General features: G+C 40.8%; 1 protein-coding gene across 1 annotated transcript in view; it reads left to right on the top strand.

Moving 5' to 3' along the window:
* The first annotated feature begins 1667 nt into the window (after window positions 1–1667).
* Window positions 1668–13013, top strand: part of LOC133633756 (CREB3 regulatory factor-like) — a 53055-nt gene continuing 41709 nt past the window's right edge. The window contains exon 1 of the mRNA XM_062026415.1: window positions 1668–1984. The gene's annotated coding sequence lies outside the window, so the exon portion shown is untranslated. The remainder of the gene's footprint in view (window positions 1985–13013) is intronic.

The following is a 13013-nucleotide window of genomic DNA, read 5'->3' as shown; positions in this document are numbered from 1 at the left end:
TATATATATATATATATATGGTCATATGAATATATGTATATATTAGTGTATATAGATATGTGTGTGTATATATATATATATATATATATATATATATATATATATATATATATGAGTATATATATATATATATATATATATATATATATATATATATATATATATATATATATATATATATATACACACATTTTTATATATGTAATATATATGTTCATCAACCCCAAAAGGCAAAAGCGGTAGAAAATGAATTGATGGATGGATGAATATATGTGTATATGTATATATTAGTGTATATAGATATGTGTGTGTGTGTGTATATATATATATATATATATATATATATATATATATATATATATATATATATACATACAGTGGGGCAAAAAAGTATTTAGTCAGCCACCCATTGACAATCAATGGGTGGCTGACTAAATACTTTTTTGCCCCACTGTATATATATATACACACACATTTTTATATATGTAATATATAAACACACTTCTATGTGTGTGTGTGTGTGTGTGTATATACAGTATGTGTATATATAATATATATATAAATACACATATATACATATTTACATATATATACACACACACATATATACGTGCGTGTGTATATATATACGTATATGTATGTGTATATATATACGTATATATGTATGTATGTGTAAATATATAGACACATATATGTATAGACTTAGACAAACTTTAATGGTCCACAAGGGAATATATATATATATATATATATATATATATATATATATATATATATATATATATATATATATATATATATATATATATATATATATATATATATATATATATATATATATATAAAATGTGTGTGTATATGTATATACTTTTTTTATTTATATATATATTATTTATATGTATATAATATATATATTATTTATATATGTATTATATATATATAAATATATATATATATATATATATTATATATATAGATAATATAATATATATAAATATATACGTGTACACACACACACACGTGTATATATCTATGTAGTTCCACAGGTAAAGTGGGGTTCTGCCTCAAGCATCCCGGGAATCAGCAGGGGTCACCGGGTTCACATCTGCAGACCTGTCCTGAAAAACACAGTTCGTGTGGCCCCGCCCCTTTCTTCTCAGTTCAAGTTTGTAGAATAAACCACTTCTGCTTTCACGTGACTCCAAGTGTGCGAGTTTTCGCAATAAGAGAACGAACGCCAACCGCGGGGGTATGTGAGATGTGATCCAGGACGACATCTGACCTTAGGCTTTACAAACTACCTGTAAAGACTACTGTACAATTCCAACAGAGCAGAAGGACGAAGGAGTACGTTCGCTTTCGGTAGGGCGACTTTTATTGTGAAACTCCAAAAAGGAAGTGTATACTTTCATCTCCCGCCCAGTAAGATATTTTAATGGTGACATCTTAGCGGATTCTCCTGTAAAGCGAGCCACCAAATGTTTACGGTACACTTCCCCCCCTGCCATGACGCATTGAAGACCCAGCACAAACATGTCCTCGTCCCCGTCCTTGTTGCTGTGTCATGTCCTCCATTAAGCGGACGGTACCATGTCGCCCATGCCGCGGGGGGGTGGTGAAGTGATGCCTGCGCGCGCATCTATTTCGGCCCCGCCCCTTGTCGCCCTCGGCGGGGCAGTGCACCAATGGCGGGCCGGGAGAGGACGACGAAGGAGAGGAGGTGTCCGCTTGTCCCACCGCAGTCTTCTCCGACCCGTGTGTCCGCCATAGAGTGAGGCTAGCGAGGCTTCACCACCACTCCCCGGGTCGGAGCGGCACTTACCCGGCTTGGCAGCTTCCACGGAGGTCGGCCTCCTCCCCCGCCTGACGGTGGATGGTGCGGACCGACAACACTAGGAGAAGGCCCAGGCCGACATTTTTGTTTTTAACTAACCCGGGGACTGGAGACTTGACGCCGGGAGGGGACAGCCGAGGACACGGAGAGGTAAAAGCCCTTCTTGCCCTCTGTTTGTAAACATTCACTTTTAGCGTCGAATCCACGTAACATGTAAGGGTAAACATTCACTTTTGGCGTAACGTGTGCGCGTAAACATGGACTTTTTGCGTCTAATTCACGTAACGTGCGTGTAAACATTCACTTTTGGCGTAACATGTGCGTGTAAACATTCACTTTTGGCGTAACGTGCGTGTAAACATTAACTTTTGGCGTAATGTGCACGTATACATGGACATTCTGTGTCAAATTCACGTAACATGCCTGTAAACATTCACTTTTGGCGTAACACGTGCGCATAAACATGGACTTTTTGCGTCGAATTCACGTAACGTGTGCATGTAAACATTTACTTTTGGCGTAACATGTGCACGTAAACATGGATATTTTGCGTCGAATTCACATAACGTGCGTGTAAACATTCACTTTTGGCGTAACATGCACGTAAACATTCACTTTTGGCATAACGTGTGTATATACATTGACTTTTGGCGTAACATGTGCGGGTAAACATGGACTTTTTGCGTCTAATTCACGTAACGTGCGTGTAAACATTCACTTTTGGCCAAACGTGCATGTAAACATGGACATTTTGCGTCAAATTCGCGTAGCGTGCCTGTAAACATTAACTTTTGGCGTAAAGTGTGCGCGTAAACATGGACTTTTTGCGTCGAATTCACGTAACGTGCGTGTAAACATTCACTTTTGGCGTAAGATGTGCATGTAAATATGGACATTTTGCGTCGAATTCACGTAACGTGCGTGTAAACATTCACATTTGGCGTAACTATGTGCACGTAAACATGGACTTATTGCGTCAAATTCACGTAACGTGCGTGTAAACATTCACTTTTGGCGTAACATGTGCACGTAAACATGGACATTTTGCATCGAATTCACGTAACGTGCGTGTTAACATTCACTTTTGGTGTAACGTGCACGTAAACATTCACTTTTGGCGTAACGTGTGCGCGCAAGCATGGACTTTTTGCGTCGATTTCACGTAACATGTGCGTGTAAACATTCACTTTTGGCCAAACGTGCACGTAAACATGGACATTTTGCGTCGAATTCCCGTAACGTGCGTGTAAACATTAACTTTCGGCGTAACGTTTGCGCGTAAACATGGACTTTTTGCGTCTTATTCACGTAGCATGTGCACAAAAAGCGTAAAAAGCACAACCAATGGTGTAAAATAACTTTACACATGTACAATTTTTTAAGTCAGTGTTTTTCCAACTGTATTTCACGTTGAAATACAGTCTGGTGTGCCATGGGAGATTATGTAGTTTCACCTATTTGGGTTTAAAACATTTTTTGCAAATCAATAATTATAATCTGCAAATAATGTGCCGTTGCTTAGTGTCTGTGCTGTGTAAAACTCGGCAGAGTAACCACGTAGTACTCGATGTCAGTAGGTGGCAGCATGTAGTTAATTGCTTTGTAAAAGTCGGAATGTGTCTGGTGAGACGAGGCTGGTTTGTTGTGATCCCAATATGCAGACCACAGCGGGAGGCAGTGTGCAGGTAAACATGTATGTAATGCTTAAACCAAAAATGAATGAAAGGGAAAGGCAATTGCTATGCAAAACGAAAGTAAAACTGAACTGGCTACCAAGTAAACCAAAACAGAATGCTGGATGATCTAATGGATCTAATGCTTAAACCAAAAATAAACAAAAGGCGAGTGCCGCTAAGAAAAGGCATTGAGGCTTAGGGAAGGCTTTGCAAAACTAAACTAAAACTGAACTGGCTGCAAAGTAAACAAAAACAGAATGCTGGACGACAGCAAAGACTTGGAGCGTGCTCCACAAAGTACTTTCGAACACGACATGACAATCAACAAAGAAGGATAGCGTCCGCACAACTTAAAATAGTCTTGATTGCTAAAAGAAAGCAGGTGCGGGGAATAGCGCTTAAAGGGAGACATGAAACTGCTACAGGAAAATACCAACAAAACAGGAAAATGCCACTAAAATAGGAGCACAAGACAAGGACTAAAAGACTACGCACAGGAAAACAGCAAAAACCTCATAATAAGTCACGGTGACAGTACACTTACTTTGAGACAAGAGCAAACAATTGCCACAACAACTTTTTACTGTCAATATCGGCTGCTGAGTTTCATTTTTTAATGTTTTCTGCCGGTGGTGTGCCGGAAATTGTGCCTTGGCTCTAGGGCTAGGTGAAATGGCCTTTTTTTAAATATCACAACATTTTTAGGCCATGTCACGATACACAATATATATGTGGATATTTTGCCTTAGCCTTGAATGAACACTTGATGCATATAATCACACCACTATGATGATTCTATGTGTCTACATTAAAACATTCTTCTTCATACTGCATTAATATATGCTACTTTTAAACTTTCACGCAGAGTGGGAGATCACAACTAAGTCAATTTAGCAAAAGTGTATTTATTAAACAGTTATTAAGCAGTGGCACAAACATTCATGTCATTTCCAAAACAGAAAGTGAAAGATTGTCAGAGACATTTTAAAACAAGCTATTAGTGCACTTTTGTGCATGATGTCACTAAGATGACATATCAAAGCAACACTAAATTAAAGTGCACTGTTTGTACAGAACGCCACTACAATAGTTTAAAACAAATAAAGTGCACTTTCGTGCATGATGTCACACAAGATATTTCAATAACTGTCAAATAAAAATGAGCTGCATGATAGGAAATCAAATAGTGTATGTCCTTCGCTATGTGGTAGGTTCCTGCGGACGTTATCTCCTTCTGTTGTTGACTATTTTTTTCATACGGTGTTGATTTGGAAATGGTTGCTTCGGCATTTTGTTGGTGTGGCACCGAACGGAGATGTTGACATGCGGAGTTTCAAGCACTCTTGATTCTGCGGGTGACTTTTCAAATGATGCTACATATTAGCTGTATTAGCAGTAATGCTACTTTTTGTAGCAACACTTTTGCGGCATACTTGACATATTACTAGGGGTGTAACGGTACATAAAAATTTCGGTTCTGTACGTACCTCGGTTTAGAGGTCACGGTTCGGTTCATTTTTGGTACAGTAAGAAAACAACAAAATATAAATTTTTTGGTTATTTATTTACCAAATTTGCAAAATCTTCCACCAAAAATATTTTTCTTAGTGGAATATTTGATGTGAAGTAATGGGAACCTTGGATAGGTCAATAATTCATAATAATATTGATTTTGATTCAATATTATGTTTTGAGCAATGACAGTTTGAAAGGAAAAAACAGCTTTGTTTTATTAGTCAACATTGCAACTTTTTCTAAATTACATTTAACCTTTAAGCTTTTTTATTTCACTTTTGTTATGTTTTTGTTTATTTTAATAGTATTTTTAGAATGTGCCGTGGGCCCACACTTTTGACACCCCTGCTATAGATAATAAAAAATTAAATGTGATAAATCTATGGATAAAAAGCAGAGCCTGGCGACGCATGCGCGTTTATCATAACTCTCTCTCTGTCTCTGCCCCTCCCTCACCAATGCTGCTGCGCGCACAATTTGTTTTGTTTTTAACCCCTTCTTAACCCTGAACGTACATTGAAAATACACGCAACCTTAACTCAAAATGCCGGAATCATTTAAGAAACTCCGCCCTGACAGCTCCGCAAAAGAGGACATGTCCGGTGAAAAGAGGACGTATGGTCAGTCTATCGTAGCCCGTTAGCTGCTAGCATGCCCTGTGTTGTGCCTCGGTGTGCATTGTTTACACAACGTGCGTTACGCTACTTAATATGTCCATGTGGAAACTCGTTTGGTACACAACCGAACCGGAACCCCAGTACCGAAACGGTTCGATACAAATACACGTACCGTTACACCCATAATATCCAACAATTGCCACAACGAATTTTTACTGTCAATATCGGCTGCTGAGTTTAATTTTTTAATGTTTTCTGCTGATGGTGTGCCTCCGCATTTTTTCAATTAAAAAATTGTGCCTTGCCTCCAAAAGCGTTGAAAAACACTGTTTTAAGTGTTACTCAATTTCAAAGGAGAAAAAAAAGTGTTGCTTATTTGCAGTTTTGGTGCATCTAGTTTCTGTTTCGGCCGTAATGTTGACTTTTTCCCGGGAGGTCTTCAAGCTCAAAGTGAGGCTGGTTCTCGATCCAATAGGGGTGTAAAAGTACGTGTATTTGTACTGAACCGTTTCGGTACGGGGGTTTCGGTTCGGAGGTGTACCGAACGAGTTTCTACACGGACACAGTAGCCGCCTCCGCTTCCTTCTGCTTCTGTCTCTGTCAGGACTCTACACAGCACCCAGCATTGTCCCACCCACACAACCATCTGATTGGTTACAAACAGAGCGGTAACAGCCAATCAGCAGTGCATATTCAGGGGTAAGAGCCAATCAGCAGTGCGTATTCAGAGCGCATGTAGTCAGTGCTAAGCGTTTAGCAGGTACGCATCAGGCAGCGGACTCTCCCCAAATTATAATAAACACCTCCCAGTCAACTACTAGTAACATCACTATGAGCCCGTTGACCTTCTACAAATATAAAAGGCAGCTCAGCTCGCTCGCAGTCCTGGCTTGACGTGAAGGCTAATTCGCTTTTAGCGTAACGTTGGCTCATTTTGCGGCGTGTGTGTGTTACGGACAGCAAAGCACTGTCTGTCTGTTATTTCACTTTACCTTTTTCTGTGTTGATTGAGCTGTGTTGAAGCAGCAAAAAAGGACATTATGTTAAATGAAGAGTTTCTGTCTCTGATAGTTGATATAATAATGTAAGTGCATCATTAAGCCTACATGAACTCCATGGTGTTCAGGGATGAATAGTCTCTCCTATTGCTATTGTACCATATTTTCAGCTATAGTTACATTAAAGGCCTACTGAAATGAATTTTTTTTATTTAAACGGGGATAGCAGATCCATTCTATGTGTCATACTTGATCACTTTGCGATATTGCCATATTTTTGCTGAAAGGATTTAGTAGAAAACATCTACGATAAAGTTCGCAACTTTTGGTCGCTGATAAAAAAAGCCTTGCCTGTACCGGAAGTAGCGTGACGTCACAGGCTGAAGGGCTCCTCACATTTCCCCATTGTTTACAATGCAGCGAGAGCGATTCGGACCGAGAAAGCGACGATTACCCCATTAATTTGAGCCAAGATGAAAGATTTGTGGATGAGGAAAGTGAGAGTGAAGGATTAGAGTGCAGTGCAGGACGCATCTTTTTTTGCTCTGACCGTAACTTAGGTGCAAGATGGCTCATTGGATTCCACACTTTCTCCTTTTTCTATTGTGGATCACGGATTTGTATTTTAAACCACCTCTTGAAAATGAGAGTTGAGAATGCGAAATGGACATTCACAGTGACTTTTATCTCCACGACAATACATTGGCGAAGCTTAACAATGCTGTTGCTAACGACGCCATTGAAGCTAACTTAGCAACGGGACCTCACAGAGCTATGATAAAAACATTAGCTATCCACCTACGCCAGCCAGGCCTCATCTGCTCATCAACACCCGTGCTCACCTGCGTTCCAGCGATCGACGGAAGGACGAAGGACTTCACCCGATCATCCGTGCGGTCGGCGGCTAGCGTCGGATAGCGCGTCTGCTATCCAAGTCAAAGTCCTCCTGATTGTGTTGCTACAGCCAGCCGCTAATACACCGATCCCACCTACAGCTTTCTTCTTTGCAGTCTTCATTGTTCATTAAACAAATTGCAAAAGATTCACCAACACAGATGTCCAGAATACTGTGGAATTTTGAGATGAAAACAGAGCTCTTTTGTATTGGATTCAATGGTGTCCGAATACTTCCGTTTAACTACTGACGTCACGCGCATACGTCATCATACATAGACGTTTTCAACCGGAAGTTTAGCGGGAAAGTTAAAATTGCACTTTATAAGTTAACCCGGCCGTATTGGCATGTGTTGCAATGTTAAGATTTCATCATTGATGTATAAACTATCAGACTGCGTGGTCGGTAGTAGTGGGTTTCGGTAGGCCTTTAATCATTAGTAATGCAGCAGCCTAGTTTTGAATGGCAGGGTCCCTGCTATCACATGTTGATAAAAATATAACATTTACATAATAAATCAACTACAGGCTTCCCAAATGCTTTAATAAATCAAGCATGATGAGTTGACTTGAAATTGTTTAATGTTGCACTTTTTACATGTAGAAGAAAAGTTTTGTCATTTTATTTAATCTGAGCAACAACTTGAGGCAGTTTAAAGGCCTACTGAAAGCCACTACTAGCGACCACGCAGTCTGATAGTTTATATATCAATGATGAAATCTTAACATTGAAACACATGCCAATACGGCCGGGTTAACTTATAAAGTGCAATTTTAAAATTCTTGCCACACTTCCGGTTGAAAAACTCCTTAGGATATGATTTATGCGCGTGACGTCACAGAATCCACGGAAGTGGTTGTACCCCATCGACCCGATACAAAAACCTCTTGTTTTCTTCGACAAAATTCCACAGTATTCTGGACATCTGTGTTGGTGAATCTTTTGCAATTTGTCTAATGAACAATGGAGGCTGCAAAGAAGAACGTTGTAGGTGGGATCGATCGGTGTATTAGCGGCTAAGTACAATACTTACAGCAACACAACAAGGACTACTTACTACGCCTAGCCGATGCTTGCCGCCAAACCCACGGATGAAGTCCTTCGTCGCGCCGTCGATCGCTGGAACGCAGGTGAGCACGGGTGTTGATGGGAAGATGAGGGCTGGCTGGCGTAGGTGGAGCGCTAATGTTTTTATCATAGTTCTGTGAGGTACGGTTGCTAAGTTGCTAAATTAGCCTTAGCGTCGTTAGCAACAGCATTGTTAAGCCTTACCAGGCTGAGAATTTTTAACCGTGTAGTTACATGTACATGGTTTAATAGTATTGTTGATCTTCTGTCTATCCTTCCAGTCAGGGGTTTATTTCTTTTGCTTCTATTTTCATTTGAGAACGATGCTATCACGTTAGCTCAGTAGCTAAGTGTGTCACCGATGTATTGTCGTGGAGATAAAAGTCACTTTAAATGTCCATTTCGCATGCTCGACTCTCATTTTCAAGAGGATATAGTATCCGAGGTGGTTTAAAATACAAATCCGTGATCCACAATACAAAAAGGAGAGAGTGTGGAATCCAATGAGCCAGCTTGTACCTAAGTTACGGTCAGAGCGAAAAAAGATACGTCCATCACTGCCTCTCTAGTCCTTCACTGTAACGTTCCTCATCTACGAATCTTTCATCCTCGCTCAAATTAATGGGGTAATCGTTGCTTTCTCGGTCCGAATCCCTCGCTCCATTGTAAACAACGGGGAATTGTGAGGAATACTAGCTCCTGTGACGTCACGCTACTTCCGGTACAGGCAAGGCTTTTTTTATCAGCAGCAAAAGTTGCAAACTTTATCGTCAATTTTCTCTACTAAATCCTTTCAGCAAAAATATGGCAATATCGCGAAATGATCAAGTATGACACGTAGAATGGATCTGCTATTCCCGTTTAAATAAAAATAATTCATTTCAGTAGGCCTTTAATGTTGATTAACGTGGGCAGAATTATTATAGTGTTCCCAATGTTAAAAGGATAAAGCCATTGTTTACAAATTTGGTAAATAAATAACCAAAAAATGTATATTTTGTTGTTTTCTTACTGTACCGAAAATGAACCGAACCGTGACCTCTAAACCGAGGTACGTACCGAACCGAAATGTTTGTGTACCGTTACACCCCTACAATCCAGGTGTCCCACCTGCAGGCCAACTTTGCGTAATTAATGTTATTGCAGACAATCGCTACTTCTTGAAACGCCGGAGTAAAAAAGGGTTGTTGCGCTGCTGGTAGAATGGGGGCGCTGCTATTAACAATTCATGTTGGACATCCGGTGGCACTGCCAGCTGCGGGGTCCATTTTATTGTTGTCTGCTGCCAGGGCTGCACCTCGCTCCTCGGTAAGACTTTGCTGTGTTTGTGTCGGGGCGTGTGTGCGGGGGTTTTTTGTGCAAAGTGTGTGTGTGAGCGCGTCCCTTCGGCTCCGGTTCTGCCCACCCACCCGCCATGCTGGACGCACGGCCCGGCTGCCAGCACCACGGGCTGGGTTTACTCTTGTCCTTCGATCCGCTGCTGGTGGCCCCCGGTCGTCGTGCCCCATGTGCAGCCATGCGACTGCCGCTGGATTTGCACTTCCTCCGAAGGCGCTTCGGTCGGGGACGGTAATAGACCGAGAGCAGGGCAGTGGAACCATAAGTACCGCTGCTCCAAGGACACGGGAGGGGAATTATGATGTGCCCCAGATTTTCTCCTAACTGAACCCAAAATGTAGACTTCTGGGACCTAAATGTGTCACGTTGTCCTCCAGACAGACCGGCCCCTCCTCCTTTTTCTCTGCCGTCTCCTGCACGCTCCTTTCGGCCACATGGCGACCAACAGCGGCCCCTACTTCCTCTGCGCTCATTTATTACACTTCTCAACGAGCTCTCCCTTTTTTATACCAGAGAGCTTTTTTAAGATCCCCCTGCTGATAAAATATTTGTCTGGTCACATGACCCTGCTTAAATATACACACTAATCCATATGTTACTGTATGAAAACTCAAGTGTTTTGTATCGTTCGATATGGATAATCATTGATATTTTTATGACCCATGGAAAAATAAGGACCAGGAGGAAAGTATATGACATGTAAACATTTTTATTTTAAACGTAACCTTCCTCTGTTTATAATCCCTCCCACCCCTGCTATCAAGGCAGAGAGGAAATGTCAACATAAGCATGGAAAACACTCAAACAATGTAAACAAAATAGTAAAATCACATCGAACTAGGGCTGGGCGATATGGCCTTTTATTAAAGGCCTACTGAAAATAATTTTTTTTAAACAGGGATAGCAGATCCATTCTATGTGTCATACTTGATCATTTCGCGATATTGCCATATTTTTGCTGAAAGGATTTAGTAGAGATCATCGACGATAAAGTTCGCAACTTTTGGTCGCTGATAAAAAAAGCCTTGCCTGTACCGGAAGTAGCGTGACGTCACAGGTTGAAAGGCTCCTCACATTTCCCCATTGTTTACACCAGCAGCGAGAGCGATTCGGACCAAGAAAGCGACGATTACCCCATTAATTTGAGCCAGGATGAAAAATTTGTGGATGAGGAACGTGAGAGTGAAGGACTAGAGTGCAGTGCAGGACACATCTTTTTTCGCTCTGACCGTAACTTAGGTACAAGGGCTCATTGGATTCCACACTCTCTCCTTTTTCTATTGTGGATCACGGATTTGTATTTTAAACCACCTCGGATACTATATCCTCTTGAAAATGAGAGTCGAGAACGCGAAATGGACATTCACAGTGACTTTTATCCCCACGACAATACATCGGCGAAGCACTTTAGCTACGGAGCTAACGTGATAGCATCGGGCTTAACTGCAGATAGAAACAAAAGAAATAAACCCCTGACTGGAAGGATAGACAGAAAGTCAACAATACTATTAAACCATGGACCTGTAACTACACGGTTAATGCTTTCCAGCCTGGCGAAGCTTAACAATTCTGTAGCTAACGACGCCATTGAAGCTAACTTAGCAACGGGACCTCACAGAGCTATGCTAAAAACATTAGCTATCCACCTACGCCAGCCCTCATCTGCTCATCAACACCCGTGCTCACCTGCGTTCCAGTGATCGACGGAGCGACGAAGGACTTCACCCGATCATCAATGCGGTCGGCGGCTAGCATCGGCTAGCGCGTCTGCTATCCAAGTCAAAGTCCTCCTGGTTGTGTTGCTGCAGCCAGCCGCTAATACACCGATCCCACCTACAGCTTTCTTCTTTGCAGTCTTCATTGTTCATTAAACAAATTGCAAAATATTCCCCAACACAGATGTCCAGAATACTGTGGAATTTTGCGAAGAAAACCAAGCTTTTTGTATTGGATACAATGTGTCCCAATACTTCCGTTTCAACCATTGACGTCACGCGCATACGTCATCATACATAGACGTTTCAACCGGAAGTTTAGCGGGAAATTTAAAATTGCACTTTATAAGTTAACACAGCCGTATTGGCATGTGTTGCAATGTTAAGATTTCATCATTGATGTATAAACTATCAGACTGCGTGGTCGATAGTGGCTTTCAGTAGGCCTTTAATATCTCGATATTTTTAGGCCATGTCACGATACACGATATATATCTCCATATTTTGCCTTAGTCTTGAATGAACACTTGATGCATATAATCACACCACTATGATGATTCTATGTGTCTACATTAAAACATTCTTGTTCATACTGCATTAATATATGCTCATTTTAAACTTTCATGCAGAGAGGGAAATCACAATTAAGTCAATTTACCAAAACTGTATTTATTAAACACAAACATTCATGTCATTTCAAAACAGAAAGTGCAAGATTGTCAGAGACATTTTAAAACAAGCTATTAGTGCACTTTTGTGCATGATGTCAGTAAGATGATTTATCAAATCAACACTAAATTAAAGTGCACTTTTTGTACAGAACACCACTACAATAGTTTAAAACAAATAAAGTGCACTTTCGTGCATGATGTCACACAAGATATTTCAATAACTGTCAAATAAAAATGAGCTGCATAATAGGAAATCAAATAGTGTATGTCCTTCGCTATGTGGTAGGTTCCTGCGGACGTTATCTCCTACTGTTGTTGACTTTTTTTTTCATACGGAGTTGATGTGGAAATGGTTGCTTGGGCATTTTGTGGGTGTGGCACCGCCTGAGATGTTGACATGCGGAGTTTCAAGCACTCATTGTCTGGCGTGTGACTTTTCAAATGATGCTACATATTAGCAGTAATGCTACTTTTTGTAGCAATGTTTTTGCCGCATACTTGACAAATTACGGTTGTCTGTTCGACATATTCCCGCCTGAAGCCAAACCACCGCCACACGATGGAATTCTTGGGAATTCATTCTTCCTTCATTTGTTACCAGATTCGCACCTTCTCTCTCTCGTATTACCACTCGCACCACAGCTAACGTTACCCATGCCGCTACCTCTCTGCTCCACGAGGGCGTA

This window comes from Entelurus aequoreus, linkage group LG18 (assembly GCF_033978785.1).
Source record: "Entelurus aequoreus isolate RoL-2023_Sb linkage group LG18, RoL_Eaeq_v1.1, whole genome shotgun sequence".
Classification (NCBI taxonomy): domain Eukaryota; kingdom Metazoa; phylum Chordata; class Actinopteri; order Syngnathiformes; family Syngnathidae; genus Entelurus; species Entelurus aequoreus.
Note: the sequence above shows the minus strand (reverse complement) of the source record. Positions and strands in the feature narration are given on the sequence as shown.